At 37.0% G+C, this 25,338-nt stretch overlaps 1 protein-coding gene across 9 annotated transcripts in view; it reads right to left on the bottom strand.

Moving 5' to 3' along the window:
- Positions 1-25,338, bottom strand: part of ZNF536 (zinc finger protein 536) — a 352,860-nt gene that overhangs the window by 275,830 nt on the left and 51,692 nt on the right. For 6 of the 9 annotated variants that reach the window (XM_074881572.1, XM_074881573.1, XM_074881571.1 and 3 more), the window contains 2 exons: positions 21,471-21,565; positions 8,737-8,800 (listed from right to left, as the gene is read on the bottom strand). The exons of 1 other annotated variant lie outside the window; for it this stretch is intronic. The gene's annotated coding sequence lies outside the window, so the exon portion shown is untranslated. Of the gene's footprint in view, positions 1-8,736; positions 8,801-18,932; positions 19,049-21,470; positions 21,566-25,338 lie in introns of those variants that run through there. 2 more of the 9 variants (XM_074881575.1, XM_074881579.1) reach the window with 2 other exon arrangements.

Here is a 25,338-nt window from a genome sequence, read left to right as displayed (position 1 = left end):
CAAGGCCACGAGTACAGGGTGTCTGGTAGTACCAAAGGCTGTTAGGGATCTTCTCTGGGAGTGCATACAGCACTAAGGAGAAGGCTGGGGATGGTGTCAACTGCCACTCTGCTATTACTACTCTTATTTCTCCTAGTCGAAGGGCTGGCTCAAAGTGAGGAAGTGGGAGCACAGTTCTACTTGGCTATTTTAGGCCCTCTCAGAGTACATTTACCACACCATTCCTCTTACCACTTAGGGGGCTGCATTTGAACAAAGAGGGCTTGTTACGCACTACAGAAAATTGGGAGAGGATATGGATATTTGAACTGCTCAGAAAAATTATTTTAAATATTTCAATTAAGTTTACTTTAATCATAAATTAAGCAGACATCAATAATCTTAAAAAAAAAAGGAAAAAAAATTGTTTTCACAGGGGGAGAAATAGTAGTGTTATTTCCAGAGAGACAGATAATATCACACAGAACGTTTGTGCAAAAGTTTGTCTCATACAGTACCAAGCATAAAAAAAAGACGCAAACTGTCATTAAAGTCAGTACTACCTTAATTGGTAACTAAATTGATATTCTTAGCATTAGTCCAAGGCTGGAAGGTCAGTCCCTTGAAATAAAGTATTTGGCTAATCTGGGAAAGTTTGTATTGACAATGCCTGTCAATAAGGAGGACATTTGATCCGCAAGACTGAGAAATCCAGCAAGTCTTAACACATTTTATTATTATAACTCATAATATTATTAAAAACTGAACTTAAAATGTACATATAAACAGGATAGTACAAAAATTAAAAACTTGCCTTAGATCTTCTTTTCTTGTACTTTTCTGGAGCTTTGCCACAAGTTGTACACAAATTAAAGCACTGCCTACTGCTAAAGTTGATTTAAATATGGGTCTTCATTTACTGAGAGGTATAGTTTGCAGTTTAAAAAAAACAACAACTTGACGTTGTAAATAAAGCTGCAAGATTTCACATGGGATTGCTACGTTATTGAAAGCACACTAGGACAGGGTTAGGAAAATACAAATCAGTGTTGCAGGACTGTGACTCCTTCATAAACAGAAGCCAAACTGTCAGTTTTCAAATAAGAGAAAAGACTTGCTAAAAGCTTCAAGATGTTGGGAAGAATGTGCCCTACCATGCCAACTTACTGCAATAAACCTAGCTCAGTAACTAGACTGTGGGCTTCTTTGTGTCTCATATTCTGAATGCAGAAAAAAGAAACAAGACCTCTGTTCCTCCTGCTATTGGGGAAAGAGTCTGACAAGGACTGAAAACTGACAGCTCTTAAAAATAATAAAAAGCAACAAGTAGAGGCAGACATGATGATTCTCAGGAAGGACTGAAATGAAAGAGTCATAGCTGCTAAACTCATTAACATAGGTAGATCTCTTAAAAATGAAACTTTCAGCAGAAAATTTGATTCCGACCCAAAACAGGCCAAAATTGACATTGCAATACAGAAACGTTTACCTTGGAAAAGTCAAAACACTATCCTTAAGTTCTGTCATTTATGTTTTAATATGCTGTATTACAATATAACACGATGATCTAAAAAGCATCGAATGCAAACTAGGCATTTCAACTCCATCAAAACATTTGCAGTTTCAGCTGAATACTTCAGAAAATATATGATAGAAATCATGTCAATCAAATTTAAAAATTTGCAAGATAAATTATATTCTTAACTATTCTTTATTGTGAGTTTGTAGGTGGTTTGTCCCACAAAAGGAAAGAACAATTTTGAGGAATAAAAATAAGCAGTGTAAATGCCTGGATTAAGCTGAAGAAGGAAAAAAAAAAAAAGAAAAAGCAGCTCTGAACGAGACTGGTCCATCGAACACCTTCACGATGCAACTGATCTCCCTGAAACAACCTGCACACATCAGGTTCCCCTCGTGCTTCACGGTTTTGTTTGACTGGGAAACATCCTCTGACCCTTGTTCTCAGCAGAAGGATCAGTTCCCTGTCGCTCCCCATGGGACCTACTGTGGGTTAGCCTCACTCATCTCTTAATGCTCCCCAAATCACTCACCGTGTGCTGCTACTCGGACATTTTTTTCCGCATATGACCAAGATTAGTACAGTTCTGTTCCTGTTTAGTTAGTGGGGAGGCATGGGCTTCAACTGTGAGAATTCTCAACACCTTAATTTAGACAAAACATCCAAATCCTATTGTGTAAAGTGTGGTCTCCCTGACCCACTCACACATCCCTCTCCCCTTCTTCTGTCTGCACCCTTCAAGGAAAATTTGTTTTTAGTTGAAAACCATAAAGTTGTTTTTTGATTTTCTATGTTTTCTAAAAAAGACAAAAACTGTCTTGAAATACTGCTAGGGTAACTTTGTGAAAAGAAAAAAAAAAGGGGGGGGGCTTGTTTAACAAATGCATGTCCTATTAGCAAGCAAAAACAGTTTAAAAAAAATTATTAGGTCTTACAGTTTTACATTGGTACTTTCTCTTTTCAAAGCTTCTTCACTATGGGTATCAGGTATATAAAAAACAGACCTTACCAACTGTTCAGGAATTTATGCAATGGACATGAGTGAAAAAAGAAATCCATTCAGTGAAAAAATACAAAGATTAGAATGTGCATTCATATACATTTGTTTTTAAGGGGTATTTCATTGAAATATTTCAATTATTTCAGTAAATACCAAAATAATTATTCCCCACTATGAAGAGAGACTTGGTCAAAGTTTTTGTTTTAAGGTCATGTTTGAGAACTAATATTTAAGCCAAACCAAGACTGGAAGCAGTACAGCACACTTGTGGGAAAATGTGTATACTTTTATTTTCCCCCCGAAGCCACAGTGCTGTAGTTTTTCTATTCCCATCATTATTAGTATAAAAAAATTAGTACAAACCAAAAAAAAAAAAATTCACTCCTACTTTCGTATTTCTTTAGATCTTAGCCTGACATTAATGAGCAAATACACACTAGGATGATGATCACACTGTAGGATAAAATGGCTCATATACTGTGTTGATAAGTTAAGATGAAAGAAATCCAGAACAAAGACACAACAGTATTGTGGAGATATGTTTAGATTCCAAAATATTTGTATCAGTCAAAGACAGAAACACCCAAGACAAAAAAAAAACCCACCAACTGATAAATAGAAACATCCACTTTTTTCCACTTGACTGTATAATAAAGATACTGTATATATTAAAGCATTACTCCATTACTATGCCTAGCTGCCACATACAATACACAGATACATTATATACATATTTTCCATCTGATCTCTGATGCATTTGCAGCTCCCATCGAATATCAATGCCATCCCTAAGCAAGCATTTGAGAATAGAATTTAAGTTACAGGAGACAAAGAAGATGCTCAAGTGGAAACAGTACTGGCATTGAAATCCTGACCCTGATGATCTAAGACTGTAGTTGAGGTCCTTTTGAGTAACATCTGACGCAATTCTTCCCGAGTCTCAGAACAAAGCATTACGATTTGCACTGGGCAGTCTACTGGACCACACTAAAGGAGTTTACAGGAACCGTGGCTGCAAAATCCACGAAGGTTACCTGAAAGGTGTTTAATACAACCCCAACCCCCGTATAACCACTCTCACTCTAACTATAAATGTGATGCAGATGGCACATTTCTTCATTTACACTTTACTGGGTGGTGCCTTCATTTTCAATAGCAATCATGTACCACAGCTTTTCCTCTCCATTTTCTTTCCTGACAGATGAAGTTTTTTTCTCTTCCCATGCTGATTGGCTTATTTACCTAAGACATCATGACACTTCGTTCCATCATAACGTGGCACTGTTCTCTCAAAGTGAGACCGGTCATTAGATGTATCATTCTGAAATGTGAATATTAATGCCCCAAAGAGATGAACCATGAGCATCTCAGATGGACAAGAAGGGATTAGACATAAACTGGTAACAGGATTGATAACAATTTACAAGTATGTCAGACACAATGGCACATCATCTTGATCGACAAGAACTACTATTCACAAATTGTACTTCCACAAGCACCTTCAGTGCTCTCACCAATCAAGATTCATAATAAGCATTTTAAGACTGGTATTTTTTTTAATGGCATCAGCCTGATGCCAAGCACAAGTCAACAGGAAAACCACTTTCAAGGATTGAAAAGCTGAAGCAAATGCAAAAGGTGCACTGAATAAATGCTGCAGCAGTCAACCACTTACACTTAAGAGAGGAGGTTATAATCCAAAAGAGAATTTTCCAACAATAAAGTATGATGTACTATATAAGGAATGAATGCTGAACTTGACCAGACAGTTCATAATAAATGCTATGTGATCAGGTTTTATTTTTAATATAATTTTGTGTTTAAAGACATTCTAATTGCAGCTAGAAAGTGCAACTGTTTAAAAGTGCTGCCTAACAGTCCCATTACAAGTCAGGAATTGTATGTAAAGGCATGCTCAGAGAAAAATAAAAACACCCCACACTTGGGATAGTTTTTGTCTCAATGACTGGAAAAAGTCATTTACCCAAGAGAGTAAATAATGGTGAAATACATCAATCCCACTGATTATTCTCTTCTCCAGTTAACCCAAGTTTGCCAAAACCAACTGCCTAGTGATATTATCTTGTGATTTTACAGCTACTTATGTTGATGCTGTGCAAAGGACACAAGCAGTAATTCTTGGTCACGTGTTTAAAAAACCCTGAATTGAAAATTATTTGAAGAGTTGCTTCTTATAATTTCTTCCACTAAAGATAGGTACGCATGGTTCGTTAAAATAGTCAAGCTAGGTCTAAATTACGAAAAATTAGCACAAGCAGAACACCAGATTAACACATCTTTATTCCTTTCACTACACAAGCTAAACCAGGTACTTCTGCCTTATATATATTCTGTGCCTGACAAACTTTTTGCAACATTAAGCCAAATACTTTTTTGCTGAGAAGGATGAGAGCTGAAACTATTTTTAAAAAAAGAGCTCAGTCTTCCTACTTTTTGATTAATGCCAATTTTATCTTTCAATTTACTTGTTCACACAGCACAAGAATTCACATCTTCATTAACTTAGTTTGTATTGTTTATGTGTTTTTTCAGAAGACACCTCTACTGTCCCATACTAAAGTCAATGCACACTGACCTGAAGCACAACCTTCTGAAACAGGTTCTGAACATTCCAGATTCTTCCTTTTAACTTGAATTCCATAAGTAATTTTAGGTGGGTGAAATATGTCATGAAAACAGGAGACTCTTTATCCGTCGGTTTTTAAAAGCTATATAATTCTTGCCCTGCCTCTAATTGCTTTGTATTAAATATTCACTAGAAATACATGGGAAATTTGCACATACTTCATAGTAACTATTCTTTTTGTTCTGGAGACAAAATTATTATTTACTCAGTTAAAATTATTATTGATTTTTTGCCAAATTAGAAACTGCAACCTGACTTGGTCACAGTGACTCCATCCTTCTCCTCATGAATCTCCTACTGCACAGCACTTCTGCTGACTGCGCCTCTCACCCCTCCAGATTTTCATCTACTTGGACAGTGAAGCTCTGTGGGAAAAGACTGAATATGAAGGGTTCAATACAAATTTCAGCTGGAGCTGTAAGGCAAACCATCAAATGGTAGAGCAAGAGAGTTATAAAATTCATCTCAGAAAGATCTTCTCGTACTCCTCCCCTACACAGGCAATTTGAGAGAAAGGAAGAAAATGAAGAATGGTAGTTTTCGAGAACAACCCATCCAGGATAGATGATAAACCTGCATGCTACCCTGAGGAAACAGGGTGAAAGTTCAGTCCTATGTTCATATTTCTAAACAGCATAAATATCAAATATCCTTCCTGAAGAATAATTATCTCTCCAGTCTCTTACCACATTGCTGTGTAACTATACAGTAAATATTATCCTGCTAACATGCTTATGTTTACTTAGCATACATTATATTTGATGCTATCTGGCAGCATAAGTTTTAGTTCTGTCATCTTAAAATACTAATAGTTGTCAATCAAAATAGAAAGTGCATAATAAAAATGTTCTAGAAACTAATAACCCTATATTTCTACACCCTCAGCTTGGAGCTAAACATTGCTAAAAATGAGATTAATTATACGTTTGTACAATGTCCAATACAATCAGACAGACCTCTAAACAACATTCTCCTAGAAATGAACACAGACTAGATACATAATCATATAGAGAGAGTGTGTATATATTATGCAATATATGCAACACTAAATTAATAGTATCATCTTTATTTGGCCCAGTCTTTTTTTATCTACAAGAGAGATCTGAGGGAAAAAAACTCACAGTGTTAGGTAGAGGATGAGAGAAAAGGGCACGGTCAATACCAAAGAAATTTATGGTGACTTTCTGTAAATATTTAGAAGCACCAAGGAGATACACACAGGACAGGTCCCTGAAGTTATGACCAACATAACAGGGTAAACTGATCAATTTAAGATAAAGTGTCAGAAAAACATCCTTTGAATTATATCTGTGAAACTTTAGTGGAAACTTCACTGCTTGGGACATTTAAACCTGCTCTGGACAAGTATTAGCAAATACCCTGTAGGGAACAATCCTGTAATGTCAAGAAGATGGACTAGATGTATAACAGGTTTTTTGCTCCTCCAATTTTTATTGTTCTAATCCATCACCCCTAGCGAGGTGACGAAGTTCTGTGTAGACCTTTAAAATTATGACCATTAGAAAATTATATCGGTGTCGGTATAATATATACACAGACATGGATGTAAGTTCTGGTTTTTAAAAACTCAAAGTGCAAAACCAAATTCTGCACCTAAATTGCCCGTGCTACAGCTGTAATTATGCATTAATCTGGCAAGTGCAGATAGAAATTTCTAATTATGGTTATGTGAATGCACAATTTGTGTGCGTAATTGTGACAAGTGAACTTGCAACTGTTAACAACATAGTAGCATTGGACTGAGACATGCTTATGCTCCAAAACCAGGATCAGACTGTGAGCTTTGCCCCAAACCATAAAATTAGAAATGCTGCAAGGTAGACAAGCTGACATCAAAGCTTGCAGAAGAAGCTAAGAAGTCCCATAAGGAGCTCTAAACAAAACACTTTCATCAGAGATTCTCAAGGAAAAGGTGAAAGATTTTATTTGGTTCCCTTCTGCCCAAACCACTATGGTGTTTTCTCATTTTTCTTCGCCCCCTGTTTTGCAGAGAGGCTAGAACTCCCTATCACTCTTTCTAAAACCTGAAATCCACCAAGGATTTTGTATGGACTACTAACAGTAAAAGTCACTCAGAGCAATGGTTACATAAAGCACCTCTGTTCCCCAGGCACAGCATGACAGAACTCTTTATGGATATGCAAGGTGTGTTAAAGGAGGAGGATAAAGGCTTCACTTTGCCCATGCATGATACTGTTGTTATTTCTGTTACTCCAGAGTGGAAATCCTCTTATTGACTAAGTACTAGGCAATCACCCCCATATGAGTGCCAATAAAGAGATCCATTGTCTACATACTTCAATAGGAAGACAAACAATGAAAGGGTATGGAGAAGAGAAAAGGCGTTTTGCTTTTAATCTTTTAGGCTGTAATAGCCATAACTGGCTTTTCTATATAGTTTGGCCCTACTTTGTCATACTATTACAGTGAGAAACAGCGGCCTGCACTGATTTTTATACACGAATCTTAATGACTTCAATTGCTGCTAAGGATGCAGAATGGTGGCAGGATATGGCCATTCACCATTAAGGCCCTAAAGCCTTCATAATTACTGAGTATACAGAATATTTATTATAGAGACTATGCCAGGCCTCTTTTGTGAGCTGCCCTGGGCCTGTTCTCTGAGCCACATCAAGCAAGAAGTTTAAATGAAACTGCTCCCAAGTTTCTGAAATGGTTTAATAAAACATATACTGACTGTAATATTCAGTTTATAGTAGAAAACTATTGCCCCTTGGTTTGAAAAATGACCTCTAGTTGGCAATTTTACTCTCAGCTTCATAGATTATAGTCCGCTGTTGGTCATTTTCTCAATCCACAGGGCAATACTTTTCCATAACAAGCTCAAACTGCAATCAGTATTTGTAGGCTGTTACACAAGTTGAGGATAATATGTCTCAACACATTCTATTATATGACTAAACAAAAGAAATAACAACCTGGTGACACAGACATATGGAGAAAAGCAGTGCTATTCTTCTAATGCTGAGATAGCAGAAAAACATATTTCTTTGTGTTGTGCTAATTTATTTCAAATTTAATGTCTTCAATACACAATAATATCTAATTTGATTTTTTCATTAATAGCATTTTGGTTTATGTTGTCTATTCTTATTTTAATGTAAAATGACAAATACTAAATTCTATTAGTATCAGATTTTAGAAGTGACAGATAGCCTAACATTGTAAAATCACATTAAAATGTATTCACATAGATATCTTAAAGATCATTTGCTCTTGGGCACACAAAACACACATTCATAAACTTATAGGTTTGATATTAGGAAATTCTGATACAGTTTAGTAGGCAAGCTGCAAGTAATTGTTTCAGCACCCAGCTCTAGTACATAAATACGAGATGAAATACCACGTTTTGGAAAAACGGTTCCAGTATTAGATAATCAAACAGATACATTGTGTTGAGGAGAAGTCACAGACCAGAAAATGAGGGAGATCTGGCATATGTTCCAAGGTGTGCCCCGGACAGCTCTGCCAGTGACAGATGTTAAGAAAATCACCCCACCTTCCCAAACTGCAGTTACTCTGACCTGCAGGGCTAGTAAAACTTACCTAGGCTGGCTGGAGTGTGGCGAGGTTTAATCAATGGATGATGAAAGCTCTTGTAGATCCTTTACTGTAAATACAAAATATTTGTAATTACAAGATGAATATTCATCCCCATGTGTAAATAAAACTCTGCGGTTAAAATGTGACACCCACCCACACTCAGAGCCAAAGGGAACAACTTCCTAAACTCAGGCTAGTGGAGTCAAGCAGAAGTGGACATTTTGCCATCCTTCCTCTAGAAATTAAGAGTTTCCTATCCTTTAAACAAATATACTGTACTTGCTAGGGATCTATGATGGGACAGAAGACAAGATCTTGGCTGAAAGCTGTAACACCACCCATAAGAGAAAAAGGTTCATTGCAGATCTGTATGGGTGGCTTCAGAAACTATATGCACCTATAATACTGCATTTTGAGGAATCAAAGGGGCAAGTATTTTGTCTTCACTCATTTTCCAGTACTGTTCCTATACTGTTGCTCAATCACAGATTCACCTGCATTCTTTAGCTGGAATTTAAGTGGTCTGGCTTCATTTAAACACGTAGGAACTGCATCCATAAGCTTTAAAACGTTTGAGCTAAAGAATGTATTTGACTGTGATTACACAGAAGATGATGGCTCTTTATCTTACAAGTCTTCAAGGAATTTAGATGTCTAACTCATTAATAGTGCTTGGTGCATTAGATTTTACATTTTTATGATTTTAGAAGAAAGGTTTTCTAATACAGAAAAAAAAGCAATTCCCCCCCCCCCCCATTTTTCATTTTAGGGTAATAAAAGCAGCACATATGTGCCATAGCGTAATGGATTAATTAAGGAATATGATGTTTATCCTAGGTCCTGAGTTGTACATCTTCATAACTCACTCATACAAATTAATGTATTATACCACGCTTCAGAACGATACATCTATTTTTACCATACCTGTTGAGAATAAATTGTTCTAAATTGGATTATCCTGATATCCAGTGAGAAATGTAAAAATTACATTGTTATTTTAAGAATTTACATTGCTGTGTATAAAAAACCATAATCTTCTCACTGTGCTTTTGAACTGTCATGTTACTCCCACTGTTATGAAATCATAATTGCTCCTGCCACACCTAAAATCAAATGTAATGCATATTGTATTTCTTCATATGCTGTGCATTTCCTACCTTAATCACAAAACCATATACAGTATATTTTAGGACTACTGTCTCATTACAGACCGCTTTTGTGTATAAGTAATACACAGCTATGCACGCAAACACTCATAAAGTCCTCATTTCTAAAATCAACAGATGAAAAAATCCCTAAATAATAATGTACAGATGTTTCATATTTAAATGAGCTGTTGGCATTTAATGCTGCCAATCATACATGCAATAAAATTGGTGAATTTCAAGGTACTCAGCACTTACAACAGATTATTTTTATTTTTTTTTTAAATTTTAGAATGACGGGGAAAATGTCTGTTCAATAAATATACATTTCTGATGTCATCCTGAAATTCCCGAGTGGTCAACTATGCTATATTGTTTCATACCAATTCCTATTCCTTTTACCTCAAGAAAGTTGATTTTGCTGTCCTTAAGCTGCAATGCCTCACTAAAAGTAAATTATCTGCACATTATCTGCAGAGTAATCCTCTTCTTGAATACAAGACAGAACATCAGAGTTTCTAATCCTACACAGATAGAGTAATTCACATCCACTGTATGTTTTACTGTAAAGACAGAGTAATACAATATGTTTGATAAATCATGTATGTGTCTGTGTACAAAGAAAAAGGTTTATCTCCTTTCCTACAAGATGCATCCGTATTAAAACACACACACTCCCCATGCTGACACTGCAACAATCTTTACAAGTTCTATTATAGAGACATCTAAGTTTAAAAAATGAAGCAGCTCACAGGTCAAACAAGTTCCTGATGAGAAGTGCTTAACCAGAAATATTATTCCACTGATTGTAAGTTTTCATCCATACATCAAACCCTAGAGTCTATTGATTAAATAAAACTGATCTTTTTTTATTTCAAAGCAAAAGAGAATTAAATTATTGCCATTGTTTTCTCTTCGTTTGGAACTATCACGCTGTACACACTGGCCATGTGTCCTGCTTATAATTACAACATCCTTAAGGAGAGCTTATTCTAAAATGACTGATCACAGGTTTCTTGCCTCTTCCTCTAAATCTTCTGCTCCTGGTCATAATCAATGGCACTTGATGGCCCAATATTCTGATCCAGTATGGCAAGCGGTATGATCCAAGATCTGCTAAAAATCAATAAATTCATTTGCTTCAGGAAATTTTGGATCAAGACAACTTTAAGTATATGTAAATACAAGAATTTACTGCAATTATGCTGGCACATCTTTCCTTTCTCATACCTCTTTTTCACTGCATAATTAGCTGCATCATCCCTTAATTCTGCTTGCAATCCTACAGAAAGTAATCCAGGCCAGTCAGCCCTTGCAAAGCCTTACCAAAAGCAAGGTCTGCCAGATTAGAGAACAGAGGGTCTCCTTCAGCAAAACACATCAAAACACTGTGTATCTGTATACTGCTGATCCCCGCATAGCATTGACTGGAGTCTGAAGATACCATCAAACACTAACATAGCATGAACATGTAACAACTGCTAATGATGGCTTTGAAGAGCACTAACAGGTGGATACAAAAATCTTCTTGGAGTTCAGTCTGCATTTTTCCCCTTGTGAAAAAATGTCCAAGTTAGCTTAATACTTCCCTTGGGCTACTGTGTTTCCAAGTCAGTCTTCAGTCTGGTTCCAGTCTACCTGCTCAGGGCTGCTCTGCGCTGTGCAAACATGGTCTAACACTCAACATGTGCCATAACGAGGCCAGAAAACCCTGCAGCAGGGACATGGTTTCCATTCTGGAAGGTAATCACTGCTAGGCTAAAATGGTAGCATCCAAGTTCACTTATGTGTCTGACCCCACACTCAGAGAAGAAAGGACACATGCTAAATTCAATTCTGTTACTGTATATACACATCACTTAAACTGTATCAAGTATTCTGAATATATTTTTTAAACGCAAAGAATTTTTAATGTACTTTGAATCTTCTTTAAATTAGCATCACAGACTAGGGTAAATGCATAATTAATAATAAATTAATTAACAAAAAAGGAATGTATTACCTGTTAGTTATTTCAGTGTAATGGAGTTACAGAAATGCAGAATGATGAGTAAATACAGACATCTGTACCGGTTAAGAAGGCTGCAGCTTGGGCACTTCCTTCAGCCCCTTAGTCTTTTTCCACTAGAAATCACTGCTTCAGCACCAGCAGAGCAAAGATGAGAACCTTGCTTCTGCCAAGTAGCACTAATTTCTGCCCATAGTGACATTCAGAAGAGGATCAATCAAATCACAGGGGTAAGAAAACTGTTTGCTTATGATGTGGCTGTCACCAGTGAAGATGAGTTTGTAACACCCTCCAAGCATCAAGAGGACACACAAAAGAAACATTAAAAAAAAAAAAAACACAACAGATACTCTTGCAAAATATATCAATGCAGTTCTCCAAACTGAAAAAGCAGAAGTCAGAAGATCAAGAACTCACAGTTAGGATTTTCCTATTAGTTAAAGAACATAAGGATTTTCCTGAAGTCTTTGATTGATATATGATCTTTTCTTTCTTTTCAGGCAGAACAGCTGTCCAGTGAACTAGAAGAAATAGCCCTGAAGACAGCTTTGTGTCTGATATGACTTTGAGAGGGAAAATTATCCCAATGATAAATGCTTTACATGGTCTAAGAAAAAAATAAAATACAAATGTCATCCATGAAAGAATTTTTCTTTCTATTTGAGCAAGCAATCCCTATTATCATAGGAGTGGAGGGGGGTGGGGGGGTGGGGCATGGTGGTGTATGTTTTACAGTGCCCGGTATCAAAGCGAATGTCCCTCAAAACTGAATTTGGAATGAACCTAACCTCTTAAAAGCACCTACTGCCTCTTTTTGAAGGGCAACTGGGGAAACAGCGAGAGACACAGAGAATTTTCTGAAGACTGTCAGGACATAGTGATCTGTGATATACTGTAACTTCCTTCATTCTTCTTTGTAAGGACATTCTTTAAGAAGGGTGAAACACTCACACTTTGCTGGCTGGTAAAGATATGTAATCTTTGCCACAACAACTGTACACAGAAATAGCTTGACTATGTCCAAGAAAAAACAAGTCAATAACAACCAACACAAATCATCTCAGCAGAAATACTTGGTACAAATTAGTGTAAATTTATTCAATCTAATGGAATTATGTAAATTACATAAATGAAGGACTACAGCCACTGACAATTCAGTGATGTCCAGATTAGAGGAAAGACTGCATGAAATTGAGCCTTTATGGAGCTTGCTCTAGAGCTGTGTTTTGGCAGCAGTGAGGGGTTAAGAAAAGAGCCTTAAAGAGTGAACAACCAGAATACTTGGGTTAAATTTGTACATCTTCCTCATTTTAAAACATGTCTCATTGTGGCACTTCAGTATATGGATGAGCACTGATGCCTGCTGTCATACACATCCAGAAAAAGGAAGAGTAATTACAACTGTACTTCCCTTGAAGTAACCAAATCCAGTATAACACCAACAGTGGCAAGCAGTACATCAATGGTTCATCCACCCACCCTCCAAAGCCTTGTTTGAATTTGCCACATAGATGATGTTCTCTGCTAATTTGGCCAAGACTAAACAAGAGCTCCTACATATCTGATACAGGATAAGTCTTGGCTTAGAAACGCCTAGCAAAAAAGCATAATAATGCTCTGCCCATCCTATCTTAGTGGCCCTTGAATCCTTAACCTAGATCTCCTTGCTCACCCTGCCCAAAACTCATCTTTCAATACAATGTTGAGGAGAGATCAACAGCACTCTTCCAACTTTCACTCTCCTCCCAACCAAGCACCCTTCTTCCTGCCCCAAAGCCTTCCTGAATAAGCCCCTGTGAGTATCTTTATTCCAGAAATTAATTAAAATTGAATGAGATCTTTAGCACTGAGAAACTTAGAGACACAGTTACATGTTCTCATATACGTTTGCACAGCCAGAGATCATTTCTCTTCCTTCCCTTGCATAACTTGAACGCCCTTCCTCCACCTGTCCCAAACCCCCTCCTTCATCTCTATGTCTGGAGTCCTCCTCCTCCTCCCATGTAAGCTGCCATTAACCATATGCATCAGAGTGGTGTTCCACCAGCTGTTGACATCTGCCTGCTCTTCTGCCACCTCACTTGGCCCTACCCTGCATTATCCAGTGCTAGCCCCTGCTCTCACACAGATTTTAAATCCACAGTTTTCAGAAATCCTGCTCCATGGGATTCCAGCAACAGAAGAACAGGAGATAAGAACATAAAAGCATCCTCAATGTGGTCTCCCATCAGGAAGCCAACTAAATCTGATAGACACTGTCTTCTCTGACCCATAAGCAGGAAAGGGATGAGCATTTAGAGAGGAGAACAGCAGTTCAGAAAACACCTTTATATGGTCTGTAATCGGCCAGCATCACCTAACAAACAAAAAGCATTTTCCTAGGTCTTTACTTTTGGAGCAATCAAATCATATTTAAAAAAAAAAAAAGATTTCCACATCTATACATTACACATATATTTATATTTCTATGTTTCCCCTCCTTCTCCCCCACTTTTAGTTTCCAGTGGGAATCAGCAACTATTTTACAGAGAAAGACTCTGTAACAAGCTTACAGGATGCCTTTAGTAATAAGATAATTATTTGTAACTCTATAAAGAATTATAATTTTTAATTTAAAAAGAAATCAAATAAAAACAGCTTTCATCTTTCCTACCATGTGAAGAAAACATTCTCTGCCTACAACTCAAATTATCATTCTCTCCTTTGTGCAAAATGAATTGACCCAGAAAACTAAAAGGGTAAGAACCCATATTTGCTGGGCTTATTCAGCAGCCAAAAGTTCATGAAAAACACTGTTGTGTATCACATAGCAACCACTTGATGCCTATTGTTAAAATACAGTAGTTATTCAAAAAGTAAAATCTTGCATTCTCAAATAAGAAGCCAGGCTGCAATGTGTGTTTACTGTTTTTGGGAAACAGTCATCTTGCCATTTTCTCTTTTTCCATAGTCTTGGCATATTTGGTCAGCTATGCAATGTGTAGTTACCCACAGGAAAGAAAAGGAACATAAGAATTTTCCTCCAGTGTTTTGCTCACAGGACAATGTCCATTCAAAGCAACACTTGAGATCACTATTAAGAGAGTTAAGATGTGTTTTATTTTTATGCAACCGCACTTTCAGTAAAAATGTAATATTCCAGAGGAAGAGCATGAGGGAGAAAGGGAGAGAAGCTTACTGCTTTTTGACTGAGCATTACAGTTGCACACTTTCACCTGTTCTCAAAGCAAGCTACTCTCAGGAAGTCTTTTACACATGTACAGATGTCCACATTGCTACTGCACATTTGTACTTCTTCTCAGCACTGTTACCTGTCACTACAGCTGTGCAAAAGTATGAACTTCATAGACATCTCCCACTCCACCTTTCCTCCAAATCTTTTGTGATACAATATGGTAAAAATTAAGATGTAGTAAAATTAAAATTTATAGAGGAGGAAAGAAAGTCAGATGTAGAGTCAGAAAAAATATTAACAATTTCTGTTAAATGGAGTATGTGTTACTCTAAAATATTTGAAAAGCACTGGTAGATCACTTGAGCTATTCTGGCCTTCCCAGATTTCCATGAAAGCTGAAAGACAGCCCTCAGTTTCAGTCACAACTGCATCAGACTGACTATTTAAATTATCAAAGCAAGACCAAAAGGGTTCTGCTGAAACAACTGCTGAAGGAGATGAAGGGAAGAATAAGAAAGATATAAACTCCCTTGTAGGTGCTATTATGTGCTATTACAGAAATAGCACAACTTCAAACTTCAAGATAATGGCATTTTTAATACCAGAAGGGAATGGCATACTTGCTTAGCATAACTTTGAGATATTTCATCAAGGCTGTGTACAAACAGGTGTGCAACATTTTTGCTAGCTGTAAGATGCTTGTTGAGATTATCTGCTTATCTAAAAGAGTGTTTAAACTCCTTTTGAGTAGCTAAAATAAGATAGTGGCAGAAAGTAGTTTAAAAGGGGGAAAATGTGCGAACATAGACTTTTTGCCAAGAACCTTACTTTGAGAGCAGCTGTATCCAGGTAGGTGTGTGCTGTTTCCATAGTCTCTGAAAAGAAAGTTGAGTGGTAGGCAGCAAACCCCACGTGAATGGATGGAGATGCTACAGAAAAAGTGTGAGAATGAATTAGTAACCCAGGAACAAAAAGGTGAGTTTTATGATTTGAGAGAGATCTGGCTGTTTCCAAAACAAGATGGAAAGCATGGATGAGTTGAAGTTGCAGCTTGCTTGCTGCAAGCGTTCCTGCTTGTCTTACTGAAAGTTCTTTATTGGAGGTCAGAGGAGAATGCAAAAAATCAACTTCTTAACTGCACATATCAGCTGGCTTAAACAGAACTGTATATACAGTTACATATTTGAATCAGTCCAAAGGTAGATTGGTGCGTACTTACAGACAGGGATTGTCTATACAAAGGAAATACTTGGTTTGGTCATTGGTCAGTGATCTGCCCATGACAGGATGTGGTAATTATACATGACTGTTGAATAGCTGTAGTTAAAATAGTACAGTCTTGTGTAATTTATTAGCAAGATACTGGCATACTTGATGAAACAAAGACCGAGTTATTACGTTGTCCATGCACAACTAAAAATTAAGAAATCCTTCCCCTAAACCAATAAATATTATATGTTGAAGAATAATGCACAACTTTTCTAGACCAACTCAAATTCTCCTCTGAAAATGTATGCTTCTCTCAGAAACAGATTCCCAGCACAGGGACTGGTAATTTATAATCCAACAAAATACTCTGTTGAACAAAAAAGTAATACCTACACTGCACCTATGCAAATCACTAAGAATGAGTGACTCTAAGGACCAGTAAGAACAAAGCCCAAAACTCCTATCAAACATTATTTGAGGTTTGAAAAAGTCAAGACAAAGTGTAATTTTTTTTAAATGGGGATAAATTGGGATTTCTGTAACAATTGACTCATTTTGCCTGCTTTTATCTAAGGATCTCAAAGAGCACTCCAAGTGTTAATTAAATTACAAAGCATTTTTGAGACAGGTAAATGGTATTATGCCCACTGGGGAACAGAGAGAACATTTATGTTTCATTACTAAAGTCACAAAGAAATTCAGTGGCTAGTAATATAACCCAAGAATTACCAGTCGCCCATCTACTCATTGACCTGATGGCCTCACAAGAGATAAAATTAGCCTTAAAAGCCAAAAATACTTTCCTCTTGTGCTGTCCTATCTTCCAAGAATTAGGCCAAGATTTTTTTATTTTATTTCATTTTTCTCCCTCTGCTTACTAGGAGACCTTTCTTTCAGTCACACAAAAGAAGCCACTTCCTAACCTACCCAAGTGTGTTAAGGATCACAGTACAGTAATATGAATAGGAACCTAAACAAGGGCAGTGAACTGTAATGCTGCTGTTTAACAGCTTATGCAGCTGCATCAGGATCCTCTCTTCTAACCAGCCATACCCCCAGAGATGACACATAATAGCCTGTAGCCCATCAGAATGAAGATGGAAAGATGTGCAGTTGAAATAATCCTTCACTGGCCAATTCACCAACTTCCAATCCTACTTTTCCAAAGAAACAGCCATAAAACTACCTTAAGGAACCTGGTGCCTCGTGCACTTCATGTAATAATCTCCCACTGAAAGGAACAACATAAGAAATAGCCAGTGAGGCCCTGAAAATGCTTCTGACCACGGAAAAGTCTTCTGCAGTCTACTATATCTATTTTAAGTTGCATGTAAAGAGACAAGGGAGAAACATTTCACTGATCATTCTATTCTTAGCCAAAAAAAGGAAGCCACCATCTTTTATTCTTGACTAGTACAACTGTGGGATCCATAAGTAATAAAGCAGTAAGATATAATGCAATCTGCACAACAGACACTCCAGTGACTTACAGTGCAACTTAAGACATCTCTAACGCAAGATGGGTACAGCTCTGTTAGGGCTTTAACAAATTATATCTCCATTAGTAAACTGATTTTGGAGAGTTCTTTAAAGGTTTCTCTGTTTTGTAAACAATTATTTATTACGAAAAATAGGGAAGCATCTTTTTGAACTTTATTTAAACCTTTTGAATACAATGTTAAACCAAGATTTCAAGCTTTATTTCCCCCCCTTCGTTTCTTACTATGTCAGGAAGAATCAGCTATGTGGAAGAGGTGAGAATATCTTTGATTTAAATGACCAAGACTTAAGGTTGTCTTTACCGTGGCAGAAAACAAAGCTGCTGCATATATATGCAGTAGTAGTATTATTGTTATATGGTATGACAATCATAATCTTTTTTTCTTTTCCTAAAAATATGTCTAAAGAACCACACAGTTTACACACCGCATTCAAAATATTTTTCTTCGTTTACATTGATTGCATATTTCAAATCATGTTACAGCTGTATCGTTTAGCCTAAATCAAATAAGGAATCCACATAAATGCATACACACACTTCCCTTGTTTTTAGACATTGCCAATATTGACAAGATTAAAATATTTTTCTCATTCATTATTTATTGTGATATGATGAAACAGTAAGAGTATGTATTTAACAGAACATCACAAAGTAGAGTTAAAATGTGGACATGCTGTTTCATTTTGATTTTACTTCAACAGTGTTAAGTATGTGACTCCCTGACTGCAATAATGACATCTTTGAGTGATGAAGATTTAAGATGCTTTGCAAAGATGCAGTATTATCCAAATTCTTCAGCCATGCTGATTAGGAGAATTATTAAATAGATGAACCCAGGACTGGAAAGAGTGCCATGACTAAAGTCCCTCCTGTTGCAGGGGACTGGGGAATCAGTGCTCAGCGCAACAGCAGCAGGAAACTCCCATACTGCATCAGGTACATAACTGAAATGACTGGAAGGCAGTCGTACATATACAACTCCAACTCTTACAAGCACCAACAGTTTTTGTTACCAAAAATGTGTCCTCTGGATAGTTTCTCTGCTTCTAGGGTGAACTGGTATTACCTTACAACTGGAGTTTGGGGTCAAGCAATGCTATATCTGGCTGAACCTCAAGTACACGGTAGATATGTATGAATTTGGTTTTTGAATGTATGTACCTTGGATTGAAAACCACAGACATAGCACTGCATGATCCCAGTTTCCAGCTCACAGTTGGGCACCATTCTGCACGTTCCTACAGGCAAAAAAGCAAGGAAATGCCAAAGAGGGAGCACCACAGCAAAGCAACTGTAACCAAAACTGGTACTGCTGGGCAGAGGAGCGTAGAGCTTGCCTTCTGTACTGTGTGACAGTATCTGGGTTAGAATGCAGAAAAAGACAGACACATTTTAGCCCAAATGCTTATTGTTGCATACTACAATCTAAATATACCCCCTATGATAGATACAGCAGAATAATCAGAAGATACTGAATGCTTAAAATGCACCCTTAACAAAACAAAACAATGTAATGCATATCTCTCTTTACGTGTCAAACAATTTGCCTAACAAATCATAATAATGCAGAATGATGTAAAATTCACCCATCAAGCCCAAATGCATGCACAAAGATTACCATGGCAAAGAATTGTGAATTTCATTAAATATGTTAAAGGCAAAAAAAAAAATTCAGCTTTGAAAAATAGTAATCCTGTCTTTCAACAAAAATATTATAGGAAGCTATGAATTTGGTAGATCTGAATAGGATGTTGGTACATGTTTTACTAAGGTAATATAATGGCACACTATTATTAGATCACATTAATCATTACTGTGCCAAAGGCACTGACAGCACCACTGAAAAGGATTGAAAGGGCTGGTAATGGATATAAATTACCCATTGTGTGATAAAAGGATTTTTACTAAGAAGGTAAGAATAAAACAGCAAATTTCTAATATAACTGTTGTGTAAAAACCAAAATAAAAGTAATCCAGTCAGTAATATCCACAAAATCAGAAAGTAAGCACTTCTGAAACAAGATAAAGTCACAATAAAAACTGTATACAATGTAAAATTAATTTTGTGGTGCATAATATTACTATCAATTTAAATAGTTTACATGATGACCTCTAAGGGGTATGGTCAAGAGAAAGGTAAGCTTTGTTAATTAGAATCGAGTATGAGCTTCTCCATGCGTATTTTAAGTTTGTGGGCTTGGAATTTTTGGGTTGTTTTTTTTTTTTAACCTATAATGGCTTCCATGACAGCCCCCTGAAATTGAAGATGTGTTGAGAGTTTTCTGTTTTCTGCATTAACATCACAACAAACAGCACATCTCTCAGATGGTTTTATTTGGATTCCAAATGCTATTACAAAACAAACCACGTCTTTGCTGAGCTATTTAACCATTTGATTGAAACCATTTGTATTACTAATTGTCCAGTTCTGTGCTCCTCCTTTACTCTGGCAAGTATTTCCTGGTATTAGTAGGGATCAGTAAAGTCAATTGGTCAAACTACATCCTTATTTACAGCATTAAAAATCCACATATCTTCTCTAAATTTGATGGAATTATTCTAGAATCAAGTCACTGTAATTCTCTGAGTCAATTGTCTAGAATAAAATCCAGTAGCTCACATTCAATTAGTAAGTTTTAAAAATTGTGAGCCATATTCTTAAATGATATAAATTTGTAAGTACAGACATCAATCCTGAAAACACTTACATCTACGCTTAACTTTACTCACGTGAGTAATTCCATTAGCATCAGTAATTCAATACCTGCTTATGCATTTGCAGTACTGAAGCTTTAATATGCCTGACTATCCTCTCACTTACATCAGCTATAAATCAGCACAATTCCTCTGAATCACACAGTTTCTACTGATTCACAAGATATAAAAACGACTGGACAATCCGGTATAACAATTGTAGTAAAGAAGTAACATATGAATTTGATTTGGGAGCAGAAGCTATCAGAAATTTTGATTTAAGAATCAATTAACACATGTAGAATGTAAAATGTAGAATTAATTATTGGTTATTTCCTAGGAAGCTAGACTTTTATTTCAAACTGAGGGCCAAATAACCCAATTCTGATTTCACACCGATTTCCACACCCATCTGATTTCTCAGACTTTACAGAAGCTTTTCTTCTACTGCACTGGAATAGCTCAGAGGAAAACCACATATACAATGTGATACCCCTCCACCCACTGATTTTCATGGGTGTTCTTCGCATGCTAATATACAACAGAATATGGTTCTTAATAATATGCATGAGATGTTCTACTGAACTTATGGAAAAAAAAACAACAAAAAGTGATACAATGAATTTAATCATGAGTGTCATGGATTTTTTTTAAAATCAGCAGTCTGTTGATAAAGGAATAAATGATGATTCATCTCTACACAATTATTACATATCAACTGTGTAAGATGAATGCTCATGATTTTACCCAGCAGATTTTTTTCTTGAAAAATCTATTTGTAGGCTCACTACACCCTGAAAGAACTACAATAAAAAGTTTTGCTAAAGACATAAACGTAGTATTTTTGAAGATGTAAAAAAATCATGTGAGAACAGATTTTTAAATCTAACTTAGGTACCTTGTTTGTTTGTTTGGGGTTTTTATAATACAGAAAAACAAACCTAAAAACACAGATCCATAAGCAGAAGAAAATGTTATGAGAACAATATAAGTAAGTATTCTTACCAGTTACTCTTAAACCAATGAATCTGTTCCCTGGCTGAGGAAATTCTTAAAAGACACGGGATAGGTACTGAAGGTCGCAACTGTAAAAATAAAACCTGTGAAAAATTTAATATGTCAAACATCAGTGTCTGAATCAGACATTTATGTTAAAATATTACAATGCCATCTCAAGCAGACAATCTACAGAGCAGCAGAGAGTATTGAGAATTAGAATATTAATGGGATTAACACATTTTATTTTTTAAGCCTTCATAATGTACGTGTTTGGTGGTCATTTCATTTGGGGAACTGAAAAGTTCTTTCAGTTCTGGATTGTTTTGAGAGGGAAAACCTCTCCTCAAGATAATGCTGAGGAACAGAATGAAATTCTTCTGATCCTTTCCCCTAGACAGTGCAGCAAAAGAGGACAAAACAGGATAAAACAAAAGTTGCATAGCATACTCCAGAAACCCAGTTATTCTCTTTGACATTGATATTCTAATCTTTCAAACTGAGTAAAAAGAGAACAGCCACTAATTGTATTTTTACTTTTTTTTTAATTCCATTTTATAACAGAAATAAGTCCTTTGTAGATGATCTCATCTAATAAACCCTACTTAAAAGAGATAAGAGCCAGCAGTAAAAGCCAAACCAGAATATTTCCAAGATATTTGTCAGTAGTGAATTTAGGGCCATTACATTAGTAAGCAAAACAGAAACAAAAACAAAGGGCATTCTTAGAGCAAAATAAAGTTCACTCAACTGAAGCTATAATCTGAAGAATTTATGACTGAGAATTCTAACTATGTTTATTCCTATGCATGTCTAACAAATGAAATTAAAGTTCACTTCCAAATAATACACTTTGTACATCTACATCAACCAAACTATTTTGTACAGCAGGCTTTGGCTCTGAATCCCCAGTTCAAGCACCACAGCCTTAGAGCTTCACCTTACCAACACTGATTTCCCAGAGAAGCACTGACTTTTCCACAGAGTCCCAGTGGTGGGCTGTAGTAGTCAGTGTGTACAGAATTGCATCCTTCATTTCTGTTGGGAATAATTAAGAGCTTGGTTTAAATTGGTCAGCACCAGCAAGACCACACTGCTGGGCAATGCCATTTGTTGACCTGAAGGATAAACAACAATTTTGAGGACTCCTATTGATGATGAAAACAATACTAAATAATTCTGCAAATTAGGAGTTCACTACTAAGCAGCACAGCTCTCCACTAGCGCAACACCGATACAACACTTTTCACGTATCCTCTAAGATCTCTCCAGACTCCACTTTGTCCTGATTACATCCAATGCAAAATGTTACTGCAGAATGTCCCACTTTGTCCATGCCACCTCCTCTTCTCACTCCTTTGGTTTCTCCACCACACCAAACACAGGCTACTTATTTTCAATTTGATGGTCTACCACAACGTTTCCTGATTCCCACTCTCTCCGCCTTGCTTGCAGATTGAACCAGTCTTTATCACATGCTTTGAAATGTTTTCCAAGTGATAATTCTGCAGAACTTCCCTGACATAGGAGAATTACCCCAGTAAAAGCTTCAAACCCCTCCTTTATAACTCACATTTCCACAGTTAACTGCCAACAATTCAGCAGCAGACATCTGGTTTGCCATCACCACTGTTTCTCACGCGTAGGAACACATTTCTTTTTTGCTCTCTCCTCATGCCTAGTTTTCTTTTACATGCCAGTTGTCTCTGGTTTTATCCTTGAATTATAAGCCCCAAAAGGCAAAGCCTATCTTCTCATTACATATTTTACAGTACTGAGCTTAATGGGTGGTGAGCACATACAAGCCATTATCCCTATCTGGTACCCCACTTCTCATGGGTATACCCAGCTACACAAGAAGCAAACCAATGGGCAGTCAAGCCAAGCACCTACAGTGTTGGCTGGAGAGAACAAAAACCTTTTGTAAATAGTTAAAAAAAACCCTTTTCATCAGATTTGGTCTTCCCAAATATGAAATCACATCTAGATAGGATTCAGGTCCCATTTATAGAGACCCATACCATTTTAGAAGGCAAATAAGTGAATTTTGGTTACAATATTTGGAATAAATCAGAAAAGCAAATTCCTGGACTGCTACATATAAACATAGGTCCCATCCAACGTTTTCAGTTACACAGTGTCTAAAAGCAGTGACAGCTTGTTTGTCTGTAATTCTGCTGTTGTTGATGTCTTAAAACCTCAAGATATACCTTTTTAGTGTTCACTTGCAGCTTATTCAATGTAAGAAAGCCAAGAAATAGAAACAAAGATGATAATAAACTGTTAGGTTTCGAAAAGATGTTCTCGCTGAACAGGTTCTTAGCACTCCTACGCCGACATCGTAGACTACATTTTTGCTATGCCATTACAAGGCTACTTGTGTTTAAAAAAAAAATTCAGATTTTACATACACGCTCATGACTTGCAAAATTCTAGGAATAATTCTCAAGGGGCTTTCACTAAGATGCTTTATAAATTCTGATGACAGACAGAACACAGTAAGGCTTCATCTCTTAAAGTCCTGTACTGATTTGTTTGGAGGCTTCGTGTCATTGATCAGCATGTCAATGTCTCTTACAATCTGCTTTCCAGTTCATGACTGTGAGTGAACCCCTCAGGTTTAAAACCTTAAATGATTTAAGGTCTGTGATACATAACCTTACGAACAAATTGGGAAAATCTGTAGCTTTACACATTAAACTGCAGCAGAAATGATTTAAAGCCTTATAAAAAGGTATTTTACTTACCTGTGCTAATATTATTCTAACACATTTGACACTGACTATGTAAAGCAGATATTTTAAAGGTACAGGCAGCAAGCTGCATGGAAACAAATTAAGGTAGTTCCACTTAGGTCAAATTGGGCCAGTTTACCAGTGCCTAATACACTCACTGGCATTAAAAAATTGCACTGTGAACCCCTACAGACCAATTTATCATGGTAAAGCCTCCCAGAATAATGCTCTGTGTAGTTGCACTTGGCTCAGCAAATGAGCCTGTTCCCCTGGCACACCTCTACCCCCAAAGAAAAAGAAACCCCAAAGGCCATCAGGAAGAGGATGGTAAAATAAAAGTACTATTGAGACATAACTGGGGTAACAGGGCAAAATTTTTGTTCATTCTTAAACATGCTTATGTAACTCGTTCCTTGAAATGAATTAAGGACATTGAAGGGAGAAAGCGATCTCCCATCCCATTGATAAGTGGGGGCCAGAAGGATTTCTGCAGGTTATAGATTGAAATCTAATACATAGCATGGGAATTAAGATGCTCGGGCATGGACTTGTTCTGAACAATGGGACTTTTCCCCAAATACTGATGCTGCAAAGGCTTCATCTTGAGGCTCTTAGCAGCACATCCCATTCTGGTTAAACTCAGCAATGAAACCCCTGCTAATCTCAAGGGGACAAGGCTTGGGCCCTCTGTAAACAGCATACCCTTTCTGATGGAATGAGGTGTCGTGTTTAAATAATTATTCCCTATCAGCTGCTTTTTGAGGGCCTCTTGAAATGCCACTGCATAGCTGCTCTCACCCTAGGCACATCAGAGATGCAGGGCCAGAGAGACAGGCAGGCAGGGAAAGAGGCTCAATGACAGGACGAAGCCAGCCCAGCAGCCGTGTGGGACACCCTTCACGGGCCTCCATGTGAATGTGGCATACATCATAAATGCAGGATAGGACCAACAGGGCCTTAAGGGTCCATTTAGTGTCACTGGGAGTTACATGCATAAACGAAGAGAGATAAACAGTCCCTAAAGCAGGATGTTGGAATAAATCTCAGTATTTTTCCACTGTTCCCAAAAAATGTAAGAACTGACACCACTCTTCTCAGGCTGGGGCACGGCTTCCACCCGTGTCACCGCAGCCCCCCAGCCA

Source organism: Strix uralensis, chromosome 12 (genome assembly GCF_047716275.1).
Source record: "Strix uralensis isolate ZFMK-TIS-50842 chromosome 12, bStrUra1, whole genome shotgun sequence".
NCBI classification, from domain to species: domain Eukaryota; kingdom Metazoa; phylum Chordata; class Aves; order Strigiformes; family Strigidae; genus Strix; species Strix uralensis.
This window is presented reverse-complemented; position numbering and strand designations above follow the sequence as displayed.